Source organism: Triticum aestivum, chromosome 1D (genome assembly GCF_018294505.1).
Source record: "Triticum aestivum cultivar Chinese Spring chromosome 1D, IWGSC CS RefSeq v2.1, whole genome shotgun sequence".
Taxonomy (NCBI): domain Eukaryota; kingdom Viridiplantae; phylum Streptophyta; class Magnoliopsida; order Poales; family Poaceae; genus Triticum; species Triticum aestivum.
Genome location: NC_057796.1, coordinates 123,687,939 through 123,702,689, shown reverse-complemented (window position 1 = coordinate 123,702,689; position 14,751 = coordinate 123,687,939).

The window sequence follows — 14,751 nt, the reverse complement described above, 5'->3', positions numbered from 1 at the left end:
GTGACACCTTGCAGTGCATTTAATGCGCTTTTTCCTAACTGCCAGAGTTAGGTTTGATAGCACTGTTAACTATCTAATCACTAGATAATGACAGTTATGCCATTGTGGTAACCCCTTAGCCTATAAAAGGAGGACCGTGGCAACCTTAGAAAGGATTCGGACCCTGGTGTACTCGTGCGCGCGTAGCTGCTCTCCCCAAGGCGACCTTGCCGGGCTTGAGTGTCGCGCGTTCTTCACGGTACCTCCATCAATCCACCAAAGCAGGAGAAGGGTTTTATGCTTCTTAGTGGCCCGAACCTGGGTAAAAAACCACCTGCGTCACCACTACCATGCTGCACCATGGTCTCCGCTCTTTGTGCAATGCGCCCTTCCCCCTTGCCGAACCACAAGGGGCTAATGGGCCCATAGGTGATCGTGTTCTGCCACGACATCTTTTGCGCGCCAGGTAGGGGCGGCGCTTGTGCGAACCCGAGGTCATAAACAGGGCGTCAAGATACATCGGCATCAGCGTCGACGTTCGCATCATCGGCGGCTCCTAAGGAGGGAGGCGACGCCGCTTCCCTCATTTCGTCTTGCCTGGGCTCCGTCGCCCATGCCCACCGTAACTAAGGCGGCGGCAGAAAAGGGAGGTGGCGGCATTACGATGGTCCCGAATCGCTCAAGCGGCATGGCCTCTACACTGCCCCTATCCGAAGGATAAAAGCCAGGCACGCGGCGACGCTGTCCTCCTGGCGGGTTTCCGCCAAGCATGGCAGGTGACTAAGAGAATCACTAAGGCAAGCGGAAAGCGTGGTATATGACTCCCTTCTCCTCCACGTTTGCTCGTCAATGATCGAGCCGCGCATGGGATGATGTCTTCAACGTCGAGGAGCCCACGCGAAACTCAGTTCAGCATTTACCCCGCCAAGGGGAAATTCTGAGTGAAGCGCTGGTGCAAATCCGTTGATTGACGCCCCGGCAAGCACGCTTCGACAAGGCTGTCTGGGCCAGGTGACCTTTTATGCCCATGGCCGTAATGTCGTCAACAGCAAAAGGAAGAGGAAAGGGGAACTGACCATTCCTTTTCGTCGTGCATTGTCACCTGCAAGTATTCGGTTACCCCTTACAGCCCTTGCATGGGGTGCGTACAACTTACAAACTGCTAAGTCTCTTTCTTGCGCATGTTTCCATTGTTAACTTTTGCAGGCCTGAGGCCGACACACAAATGCCATCCCCTCGGGATATGTGGACGTGATGAATGACCGCGGTTAAGGGAGGAGGGAAGCGTGAACGAAAGCTAAGTCCACATGTTCACTGATTCTTTCTCTCCAGAGTTCACATTTGCTTATCCCTCGGATAACCAGGGTGCTTCGTATGGATAAATCTTTCGTGTGATGGCACCTTGCCGGATTTTTCTGCGCCCCCGCTCTATTTCGGGCATGCTCAAAGAACGGACGGCTGCGTCAAAGACTCCTAAGGAAAAACCTGCCGGGGCATGACCTCGCCAGCTGAATGCTAAGGACCCACTCCTAGCAATAATCGTGGCAGCATGCTACCGGTGGGCAACCAAAACACACAAAAAGAAACTAACCATACGAACAACCATGGATGAAACATAGGAGGGATATCATGCATTTGAAATTAATTAAACACCAGTTTAGTCTGAATAAATGTAGTACGGGATCTAAACACGAGACATGCATAATGTTTTTTTACAGGGCAAAACGGCGACGCGAATGGTTCAGGGCCATGCTTGGCGGCCTTATGAAACACTAAGGACGGAGGGGACCTTGTCGGCAAAGGGACCAGATTTCTCTTTGGTAGCAGAAACATCAGCGCGTGCCGGAAGCCTCCTAAAGCTGTCGGCGAGGTTGAGCTCGGGGTGGCGATAGGTAAGGTTGCTCAAGACCATGAAGAGGGCATCGCGGGCAAGCTTTTGGGACTAGCTTGCAAAATGAGCGGCTCTTCCTTCCTCGTGTGTCTTCAGCCCTTCGATTAATCTGTCGAAGAAGAGCGCTATCTTGACGCTCGGGACCTCGTGTCTACTAACTGAGAAGGCTGGGCTCTCCATGCCCATCGTTGCGATCTAGGCAGTGAGGCGTTCGACAATGTCAACCAGGCTCTTGATCCAAAGGTCGCGCTACTAAACTTGGTTCGCCAATTTGTCCTCCACATCCTTCCGGAGGATCCTCGCATTTTCCAAATACTTCATCAGTTGCTTCTCCCGAACCCCGGCGGACTCGATCCCACTCTCCAAGGTGCCAAGCCTTTCCTTCATGTCAGTAATGGTGCCATTGGCGGTATCAAGGTCCTGGCTCTTGGAGGAGACCTACGATTGCACCTCTTTCAAAAGGATCTCTGCCTTCTGCGCTTCCTCCTTGAGGGACGCAGCTTCCTTGGCACTCCCGGCAAGCTCCTCTGTCAGTTTGGCCACCTGTTGGTCGAGATCAGCTTTGGCAATGGATACAGCGGCAAGGTCATCAGCAATCCTCTTTAGGTGGGTAGCAGACTCAAGGGTGGGCGTATCAAGGGCCGCCTTGTGTCTGTCCTCCAGATCCTTGGTGCGCTGCTGGACAAGGGCCTCCAGTTCCTCGTCCTTGTTGCGGAGGGTGGCCGCAAGGCTCTCTTCCCGGGAAGAGATGTCCTTCTCTTTGGCGTTCAGAAGCGCCACGCGCTCCGCCAAACGAGCTTCGCGTGTAGTAACGTCCTCTTTCGCCATGGATATCACCTCCTGTTGCCGCAGAAGGACTTGGAACTGCTTGTCGTGCCACTCGCGCAACTCACCTCCCTTGTCCCTTAGCTTCTGATCCATGAGGCTGGCAGAGTTACGCTGCTCCTTGAGCGCCTACCACTTCTTGCTGTATCTGTTATGCATCTCCTTGATGCCTGTTGTCACAGACTCTAGGAAGGATGATACGTCTCCGACGTATCTATAATTTATGAAGTATTCATGCTATTATATTATCTGTTTGGATGTTTATGGGCTTTACTAAACACTTTTATATTATTTTTGGGACTAACCTATTAACCGGAGGCCCAGCCCAAATTGTTGTTTTCTTGCCTATTTCAGTGTTTCGAAGAAAAGGAATATCAAACGGAGTCCAAACGGAATGAAACCTTCGGGAGAGTTATTTTTGGAACGGAAGCCATCCAGGAGACTTGGAGTAGACGTGAGGGAAGCTTCGAGGAAGCCACGAGGCAGGGAGGCGCGCCCTACCCCCCTGGGCGCGCTCCCCACCCTCGTGGGCCCCTCCTGGCTCCCCTGACCGACTTCTTTCGCCTATATATGTCCATATACCCTAAAAACATCGGGGAGCAGAATAGATCAGGAGTTCCGCCGCCGCAAGCCTCTGTATCCACCAAAAACCAATCGGGACCCTGTTCCGGCACCCTGCCGGAGGGGGGATCCCTCACCGGTGGCCATCTTCATCATCCCGGCGATCTCCATGACGAGGAGGGAGTAGTTGACCCTCGAGGCTGAGGGTATGTACCAGTAGCTATGTGTTTGATCTCTCTCTCTCTTCGTGTTCTTGATTTGGCACGATCTTGATGTATCGCGAGCTTTGCTATTATAGTTGGATCTTATGATGTTTCTCCCCCTCCACTCTCTTGTAATGGATTGAGTTTTACCTTTGAAGTTATCTTATCGGATTGAGTATTTAAGGATTTGAGAACACTTGATGTATGTCTTGCATGTGCTTATCTGTGGTGACAATGGGATATTCACGTGATCCACTTGATGTATGTTTTGGTGATCAACTTGCGGGTTCCTCTTGTGAATTTATGCATAGGGGTTGGCACACGTTTTCGTCTTGACTCTCTGGTAGAAACTTTGGGGCATTCTTTGAAGTTCTTTGTGTTGGTTGAATAGATGAATCTGAGATTGTGTGATGCATATCGAATAATCATACCCACGGATACTTGATGTGACATTGGAGTATCTAGGTGACATTAGGGTTTTGGTTGATTTGTGTCTTAAGGTGTTATTCTAGTACGAACTCTATGATAGATCGAACGGAAAGAATAGCTTCGTGTTATTTTACTACGGACTCTTGAATAGATCGATCCAAAAGAATAACTTTGAGGTGGTTTCGTACCCTACAGTAATCTCTTCGTTTGTTCTCCGCTATTAGTGACTTTGGAGTGACTCTTTGTTGCATATTGAGGGATAGTTATATGATCCAATTATGTTATTATTGTTGAGAGAACTTGCACTAGTGAAAGTATGAACCCTAGGCCTTGTTTCCTAGCATTGCACTACCGTTTGTGCTCACTTTTATCATTAGTTACCTTGCTGTTTTTATATTTTCAGATTACAAAAACCTATATCTACCATCCATATTGCACTTGTATCACCATCTCTTCGCCGAACTAGTGCACCTATACAATTTACCATTGTATTGGGTGTGTTGGGGACACAAGAGACTCTTTGTTATTTGGTTGCAGGGTTGTTTGAGAGAGACCATCTTCAACCTACGCCTCCCACGGATTGATAAACCTTAGGTCATCCACTTGAGGGAAATTTGCTACTGTCCTACAAACCTCTGCACTTTGAGGCCCAACAACGTCTACAAGTAGAAGGTTGCGTAGTAGACATCAAGCTCTTTTCTGGCACCATTGCCGGGGAGGTGAGTGCTTGAAGGTATATCTTTAGATCTTGTAATCGAATCTTTTAGTTTCGTGTTTTATCACTAGTTTATTTTATAAAATAAAACTACAAAAAAAATGGAATTGAGAGTGCCTCATATGCTTCATCTTTTTACTGTCTTCCGTGAAAATAAGGATTCCGATAATTGTGCTCAGTTGCTAGAGGAAGAATGCATTACAATGTTTGGCACTAAATATTTGAATGATGAGCATGATTGCAATATTGTTAGTATGAATTCTTTGAATACCCATGATGCTAATGATATGCAAAGCCACAAGCTTGGGGATGCTATGTTTGATGAAGATGATATGTTTAGTCCCCCAAGTTTTGATGAGCAAATTTATTATGATGAAAGCATGCCTCCTATTTATGATGATTATTGTGATGACACGTATGCTATAAAGAATAAAGATAACCATGAAACTTGTCATCATGATTTTAATTTTCAATTGGATTATGCTTCACATGATAGTTATTTTGTTGAGTTTGCTCCCACTACTATTCATGAGAAGAAATTTGCTTATGTGGAGAGTAGTAAAATTTCTATGCAAGTAGATCATGAAAAGAATGCTTTATGTGCTGGTTATATCGTTGAATTCATTCATGATGCTACTGAAAATTATTATGAGGGAGGAATATATGCTTGTAGGAGTTGCAATAATATCAAGTTTCCTCTCTATGTGTTGAAAATCTTGAAGATTTGCTTGTTTTGCCTTCCTATGCTAGTTGATTATTGTTCCCATAAGTTGTTTGCTCACGAAATCCTTATGCATAGGAAGTGGGTTAGACTTAAATGTGCTAGTCATATTCTTCATGATGCTCTCTTTATGTTCCAATTCTTATCTTTTATGTGAGTATCATTGAAATCATCATGCCTAGCTAGGGGCGTTAAACGATAGCGCATGTTGGGAGGCAACCCAATTTTATTTTTGTTCCTTGCTTTTTGTTCCTGTTTAGTAATAAATAAATCACCTAGCCTCTGGTTAGATGTGGTTTTATGTTTTAATTAGTGTTTGTGCCAAGTAAGACCTATAGGATCTTCTTGGATGATAATTATTTGATCTTGCTGAAAAAGACAGAAACTTTCTGCTCACGAAAACAATTGTTAAAAATCACCAGAAAGTGATAAAATACTGATTCCAATTGCAGTAGATCAATAATCAAATTATCTAGGTCTTCCTATTTTGGCAGATTTTTATTAGTTCCAGAAGTTTGCGTTTGATGCAGATTACTACAGACTGTTCTGTTTTTGACAGATTCTGTTTTCTATGTGTTGTTTGCTTATTTTGATGAATCTATGGCTAGTATCGGAGGTTATGAACCATAGAGAAGTTGGAATACAGTAGCTTTAAAACCAATATAAATAAATAATGAGTTCATTGCAGTACCTTAAAGTGGTGGTTTGTTTTATTTCGCTAACGGAGCTCATGAGATTTTCTGTTGAGTTTTGTGTTGTGAAGTTTTCAGGTTTTGGGTAAAGATTTGATGGATTATGGAATAAGGAGTGGCAAGAGCCTAATCTTGGGTATGACCAAGGCACCCCAAGGTAATATTCAAGGACAACCAAGAGTCTAAGCTTGGGGATGCCCCGGATGGCATCCCCTCTTTCGTCTTCGTTCATCGGTAACTTTACTTGGAGCTATATTTTTATTCACCACATGATATGTGTTTTGCTTGGAGTGTCATTTTATTTTGTTAGTATTTTCTTGATGTTATTTATAATAATGTTTTGCATCTCTATTTTCAATAAAAATGTCAAGGATAGCCTTTACCATGCTTATTTTGCAAGCATACATGTTGCTGTTTCAAAACAGAAAGTTTACCGCTGTTGCAAAAATTCCCTAGAAAAGTCAGAATGTGATAAAATGTTGAAACCTTTTGCATAATAAGCTCTGAGAAATTTAATACAGTGGGAATTTTCTTTCATAATTTTTGTAGCTAGGTAAGTATGATTAATCTTTCATTCTTTACAGACAGTACTTTTTAGGCAGATTGCTGTTATGTTTGCATTGTTTGCATATGTTTGCTTGTTTAATGATTATATTTGAGGATAAGACTATTAAATATGCAGAGGCATTTAGTATGCAATGTTGAATAATAATTTTAGTGATTTGCTACAGTAGAGTATGATAAGGTTTTTGCATTGGTTTATACTAACTTATCTCACGAGTTCTTGTTGAGTTTTGTGTGGATGAAGCTCTTGAGATTTAGAGAGACCGTGATATGAGAGGAATTAAAGAGACACAAAACTCAAGCTTGGGGATGCCCAAGGCACCCCAAGATAATATTTCAAGAAGTCTCAAGCATCTAAGCTTGGGGATGCCCCGGTAGGCATCCCACCTTTCTTCTTCAACAATTATCGGTTAGTATCGGTTGAGCCTAAGTTTTTGCTTCTTCCCATGATGAGTGCTATCCTTGAAATGTCGTTTTATTTTGTTTTTCTTGCTGTTTGAATAATATACCAAGATCTGAAATTCTTAAATGAGAGAGAGAGTCTTCACATAGCTACATAATTATTTAACTACTCATTGATCTTCACTTATATCTTTTTGGAGTAGTTTGTCATTTACTCGTGTGCTTCACATATATCCTATGAGTAAATGGTTGAATGATTTTGAATGTCATAAATCTGAAATTATATATGTTGCATGTGCTTATCCCATGGGGAGTAATGACTTCTCATATAAGAAGTAGAGGTGGTAAATTTATTGAAGGTTAGCAAACATTGTATTGGTCACTTGAACAATTCATATACTATCTTGGACATCTTCTATGATTGTGAGCCCCATTAATTATTTTCAAACCTGAGCAAATTAGTTGAAGTTGGACAAGGAAGACAACATAATGAGTTATGCTTGGGTATATTTGTATACAAGTTATATTGTTATGGATCCTCTAACATGGGGTGCTTGCTATTTAGAATCCTTTGCTAGCCAAAATATCTGCACTAAGCGGGAATATTGCTTGTGCATCCAAATTCCTTGAACCAAGTTTCTTCCATGAGTGTCCACCACATCTACCTATATGCGGTATTTACCTGTCGTTCCAAGTAAATTTGCATGTGCCAAACTCTAAACCTTCAAATAATAATCTGTTTTGTATGCCCGAATCGCTCATGTAACGACTAGGGGTTGTCAGTATCTTCCATGCTAGGTGGGTTATTCTCACGATGAGTGGACTCCGCTCATCATTCACGAGAAAATGGCTGGTAACTGGGATGCCCAGTCCTATGATCAAAAGATCAAAAACAAAATTGCAAATAATTTAAACAAAACTCCCCCAGGATTGTTGATAGTTGGACGACACCCATTGTTTCGGACAAGCCGTGGAGTGTGATTGTTGGTGGAGGGGGGTGGGGTAAAATCTTTACCTTTCTATTTGGGAACCGCCTATAATGTATCTAGTATGGAAGATATTGGGAACTCTTGGTCGTTATGTTGACAATGAAAGCATACCTCTCAAAATTATTTTCTTCTCTGTTTTTGCTTCGAGCTCTGGCACCTCTACAAATCCCTGCTTCCCTCTGCGAAGGGCCTATCTTTTACTTTTATGCAAGAGTCAGTAGTATTCCTTCTCATTCCAACCTACTCTTTAGTTGGCAAGCATCATGTGATGGAAGATCTAAGCATATATGACCATTCAAATATATTTGATCATGAATTATTATTGTTGACAATTATCTATATGATAAATAAGTTGGGAGGCGAAACATTAAGCCCCTATCTTTCTCTGTGTTCGATGAATGCTATTTGTTCTAAACATATGCTTTGAGTGGTAGCAATCATGGAAGACTATATGATAGTTGAGTATGTGGGATTTGCTAAATCAAAGCTCTTACATAGACCCTTCCTGAAAATAAGATCAATTGCAATTGTTTGATGACTGAGAACATAGTTTGTTAGTTTTCAAGAAAGTTTATGGTCTATGCTTTAACATGTGAATAACTTGTTACTTGATCATGAAAAGTTTTATGAGTTGAGCTACTGTTATGACATATAATGATGCTAGAAAAGGTGATTAAAATTATCATTGATCAAACTTGTGCACCTGCTAGCATTCACACTTCATAAATTATATCTTTTATCATTTACCTACTCGAGGACGAGCAGGAATTAAGCTTGGGGATGCTGATACGTCTCCAATGTATCTATAATTTATGAAGTATTCATGCTATTATATTATCTGTTTTGGATGTTTATGGGCTTTACTAAACACTTCTATATTATTTTTGGGACTAACCTATTAACCGGAGGCCCAGCCCAAATTGTTGTTTTCTTGCCTATTTCAGTGTTTCAAAGAAAAAGGAATATCAAACGGAGTCCAAACGGAATGAAACCTTCGGGAGAGTTATTTTTGGAACGGAAGCAATCCAGGAGACTTGGAGTAGACATCAGGGAAGCTTCGAGGAATCCACGAGGCAGGGAGGCGCGCCCTACCCCCTGGGCGCGCCCCCACCCTCGTGGGCCCCTCGTGGCTCCCGTGACCGACTTCTTTCACCTATATATGTACATATACCCTAAAAACATCAGGGAGCAGAATAGATCGGGAGTTCAGCCGCCGCAAGCCTCTGTAGCCACCAAAAACCAATTGGGACCCTGTTCTGGCACCCTGCCGGAGGGGGGATCCCTCACCGGTGGCCATCTTCATCATCCCGGCGATCTCCATGACGAGGAGGGAGTAGTTGACCCTCGGGGCTGAGGGTATGTACCAGTAGCTATATGTTTGATCTCTCTCTCTCGTGTTCTTGATTTGGCACGATCTTGATGTATCGCGAGCTTTGCTATTATAGTTGGATCTTATGGTGTTTCTCCCCCTCTACTCTCTTGTAATGGATTGAGTTTTCCCTTTGAAGTTATCTTATCGGATTGAGTATTTAAGGATTTGAGAACACTTGATGTATGTCTTGCATGTGCTTATCTATGGTGACAATGGGATATTCACGTGATCCACTTGATGTATGTTTTGGTGATCAACTTGCGGGTTCCTCTTGTGAATTTATGCATAGGGGTTGGCACACGTTTTCGTCTTGACTCTCTGGTAGAAACTTTGGGGCATTCTTTGAAGTTCTTTGTGTTGGTTTGAATAGATGAATCTGAGATTGTGTGATGCATATCGTATAATCATACCCATGGATACTTGAGGTGACATTGGAGTATCTAGGTGACATTAGGGTTTTGGTTGATTTGTGTCTTAAGGTGTTATTCTAGTACGAACTCTATGATAGATCGAACGGAAAGAATAGCTTCGTGTTATTTTACTACGGACTCTTGAATAGATCGATCCGAAAGAATAACTTTGAGGTGGTTTCGTACCCTACAATAATCTCTTCGTTTGTTCTCCGCTATTAGTGACTTTGGAGTGACTCTTTGTTGCATATTGAGGGATAGTTATATGATCCAATTATGTTATTATTGTTGAGAGAACTTGCACTAGTGAAAGTATGAACCCTAGGCCTTGTTTCCTAGCATTCTAATACCGTTTGTGCTCACTTTTATCATTAGTTACCTTGCTGTTTTTATATTTTCAGATTACAAAAACCTATATCTACCATCCATATTGCACTTGTATCACCGTCGCTTCGCCGAACTAGTGCACCTATACAATTTACCATTGTATTGGGTGTGTTGGGGACACAAGAGACTCTTTGTTATTTGGTTGCAGGGTTGTTTGAGAGAGACCATCTTCAACCTACGCCTCCCACGGATTGATAAACCTTAGGTCATCCACTTGAGGGAAATTTGCTACTGTCCTACAAACCTCTACACTTGGAGGCCCAACAACGTCTACAAGGAGAAGGTTGCGTAGTAGACATCAAAGGACAGGTCCAGGACTACGTTGACTGGGTCATCAGCCTCTTCAGCACGCTGGGACTGCAGTGCCATGATGCGCTGGATCTCTTCATCAAGGTCAGTGCTTACAACCGCAGACGAGTCGGGGGCTCCAAGTCCAGGTTGGGAAAGGACCAGCGCTAGACTGCTCAAAGATGGCTGCAGGGCTACGACCGAGGCGCCAAATTGGAGAGGAGGGCTTATGGTCTGAAGGGGAACCTTCTCTTCGACCACTATCCCCAGTCCTGGCACACTGCCGGGGGCCTTCTCTGGGGCCTGTCGGATATCCCCGGCAGTGCGTTCCTGGCCCTCTGCGGCAGCAATCTTGGTCGCCTCTTCAGCAGCATCCTTGCCGATACTGGCCACGTCCTCCAGCAGCTCTGGTTGCTCGACCACCGGGATTGCAAATGAGGTCCGCAAGCGACGATAAGGAAACAATATGCATCAGAAATCCAGAGACTTGAAGCAAAAACAAAACAAGCGACCGAAGGAAAAGAGCGAGCGAACTACCTGAAGTGCTTGCCGTGGGAAGGCATCGGTTTCCCCGGCGACAACCATTGTCGGGGCATGACCCTCGCCCCCTTCCTCAGTAGTCACAACGCCAGCATGGGCCAGTCCTTCCATGGAGACCTTTGCCGGGGATTTCTCGGCTTGGGCATCGGGCAGGGTGAGCCCCTCCTGCGGAGCCTCGCTCTGGACAAGCTCTCCCTCTCCTTTGGTGGAAGAAGGGACTCGCCCTCCCATGCTCTCGCTGGCGGGGAGGGCCTGTCCCATGACTTCATGCCAGGGGCTGGGCTGGGGGCTTGGCGCTGGATCGTTCACGATGCTTCCCGCCAAACCCATGTCCTCCAGGGGCCTTGGCAACTCCACCTGCCTGGGTCGCTTGGCCCAGTGGATGAGGGTTTCTTCCTCCTCCTCTTCCCTGTCGAAGGCAGCAAACAAAGGTTGGATCAGCAAGCCAATAAATGCATAAGGCCTAAACAGGGGAAGAAAGTGTTTCCCTTACTCTGAATCAATGAGCATGGAGCCCAGCACAAACTCCATATGTGGTAGGGGCGCTCTGCTCCTCTTCAGGGTCGAGGGGGCAGTGCTTCCCGGAAGCTTCAAGACCTGCTGAGGCGCAGGGGGCTCCGACGAGGTCGAGCCACGCGAGGACCTCGAGCCTGATTGGGAGCTGGGGTCGTCCCCCGTGGCCGCCCCTCGCGTGGCGGGAGGGGTCTTGGCCCCAGAAAGGCGGGAAGAATGGCGGTGTGCCACGTCCGGCTTGTTGCTCTTGGAGGCAATCTTCTTCACCTTCTTGGCAGCAGGCGCAGGAGCAGGAGCCGCTGTTCTCTGTCTGGCCACCCGCCTACGGGACGCTGATCCAAGTCTGGTTCAGGGGCTTGTGGGCCTGCTGTGAGCCACTCCTCCTTGGGTGGCTCCACCTCCTCAGCCTCGTCCCCTTCCTGGGCTTCTGCCGCTGTAGCATATAAGGCTTCGATCCCGGCAGGATCGCCCTCAACAGGATCGTCCTCGGCAATCTCCTCCGTGGCGTGCCCCTCTCTCCTACATTGAGAAGAGTCCTCGTCTTCGGCCTCCTCCTCTTCCTCCTCCTCTGCTCTTCTGGGCCTTGCCTTTTCGGTAGCTCGAAGCGCCTTGTCCTCCTCAATTCACCTCCTGATAAACTCCGCCTCCGCCGTGGAGGTGCGCTTGAACATATTATTCTCCACTCTGGAGGCCCTTTCCTCCAGACCAGAGACCCACTCGAGCTCTGCATCAAGCTCGGGTAGTTGCCAATTGGCCGCAACCCCATAAGCATCGCAATCAGGCATCCACTTCAAAATCTAGTCCCGAGCAAAATTGATATTCAGTGGGACGACCCTTGCCGGCAACTTGAACAGCCCAAGGCTACCAAACAGCTGTTTGCACAACCAGCCGTGGGCGTAAACCGACAACTTATTGGTGAGGCCTAGATACAGGCGCATCTTGTCCGCAGCGTATCCATACCGCCAGGCGAACCTATCCCTTTTCTGCAGTGGCGTGATGCGGCGTCGGAGAAAATCGTCCCCCACATGTTTGATGGTTAGCCCGACAGCTTTAAGACAAGCAATCCTATTCAGCACCGGGCGAAGCCTGTTGTCGGTGAGGCCTAGTTCTCTCCACTCGTTGCCACACACGACACACTCTGTCTGTGCCCAGCAGTACTCTGGAGCATCCTCATCCTGGATCCAGCACTAGTCCGCCTGCCATTCTTCCCATCTGCCTCGCTGGTGACCAGGAAGATAATCCCAAGCATTCCACTTTTCCCGGGGGATCCAACTTATGTTTCCAGAGCGGTGGGCCTTCTTTGCAACCCGTGGAACGAAGAAATGCCTTAACAAATCCACGTTGGGGGCTACTCCAACGAAGTTCTCGCACAGATGGGCAAAAATCGCCATGCACGCCATTGCATTTGGCGTGAAATCCAAGAGGTGGAATTCGTACGCCACCATCAACACCTCAAAGAAATTAGAAAAAGGATGGCTGAGGCTACAGAGGAAATACGCGCAGAAAAAGCGGTATGAATTTGGTGGGTCCTCTTTCCCCTCCGCCAAAACCGCGGGTGCGCTGTGTTGGGGATCGTTGCAGAAATTAAAAAATTTCTACGCATCACCAAGATCAATCTATGGAGTTTACTAGCAACGAGAGGGGAGGAGTGCATCTACATACCCTTGTAGATCGCGAGCGGAAGCGTTCAAGAGAATGGGTTTGATGGAGGCGTACTCGTCGTGATCCAAATCACCGATGATCCAAGCGCCGAACGGACGGCACCTCCGCGTTCAACACACGTACGGAGCGGTGACGTCTCCCACGCCTTGATCCAGCAAGGGGGAGGGAGAGGTTGAGGAAGAAGGCTCCAACAGCAGCACGACGGCGTGGTGGTGGTGTAGTGACAGTTCTCCGGCAGGGCTTCGCCAAGCACACGCGGAGGAGGAGAGGTGTTGGGGAGGGGAGGGGCTGCGCCTTGGGAAAGGTGTGGCTGCCCTCCCACCCCTCCACTATATATAGGGGCAAGGGAGAGGGGGGCCGGCCCCTTAGATCCCATCTGGTGGGAGGGGCGGCGGCCAGGGGGAGGTGGCTTGCCCCCCAAGCAAGGGGGGCGCCCCCCTTTAGGGTTCCCCCCAAACCCTAGGCGCATGGGCCCTGGGGGGGTTGGCGCCCAGCCCACTTAGGGCTGGTTCCCTTCCACCTACAGCCCATAAGGCCCTCCGGGGCAGGTGGACCATCCCGGTGGACCCCCGGAATCCCTCCGGTGGTCCCGGTACAATACCGGTATACCCCCGAATATTTTCGGTGGCCGTATGGTGACTTCCATATATAAATCTTTACCTCCGGACCATTCCGGAACTCCTCGTGACGTCCGGGATCTCATCCGGGACTCCGAACAACATTCGGTAATCACATAAAAACCTTCCTTATAACCCTAGCGTCATCGAACCTTAAGTGTGTAGACCCTACGGGTTCGGGAATCATGCAGACATGACCGAGACACCTCTCTAGCCAATAACCAACAGCGGGATCTGGATACCCATGTTGGCTCCCACATGTTCCACGATGATCTCATCAGATGAACCACGATGTCGAGGATTCAAGCAATCCCATATACAATTCCCTTTGTCAATCGATACGTTACTTGCCTGAGATTCGATCGTCGGTATCCCAATACCTCATTCAATCTCGTTACCGGCAAGTCACTTTACTCGTTCCGTAATGCATGATCCCATGACTAACTACTTAGGCACATTGAGCTCATTATGATGATGCATTACCGAGTGGGCCCAGAGATACCTCTCCGTCATACGGAGTGACAAATCCCAGTGTCGATCCGAGCCAACCCAACAGACACTTTCGGAGATACCTGTAGTGCACCTTTATAGCTACCCAGTTACGTTGTGACGTTTGGTACACCCAAAGCATTCCTACAGTATCCGGGAGTTGCATGATCTCATGGTCTAAGGAAATGATACTTGACATTAGAAAAGCTTTAGCAAACGAACTACACGATCTAGTGCTATGCTTAGGATTGGGTCTTGTCCATCACATCATTCTCCTAATGATGTGATCCCGTTATCAATGACATCCAATGTCCATGGTCAGGAAACCATGACCATCTATTGATCAACAAGCTAGTCAACTAGAGGCTCACTAGGGACATGTTATGGTCTATGTGCTCACACATGTATTACGATTTCCGGATAACACAATTATAGCATGAACAATAGACAATTATCATGAACAAGGAAATATAATAATAACCATTTTATTATTGCCTCTAGG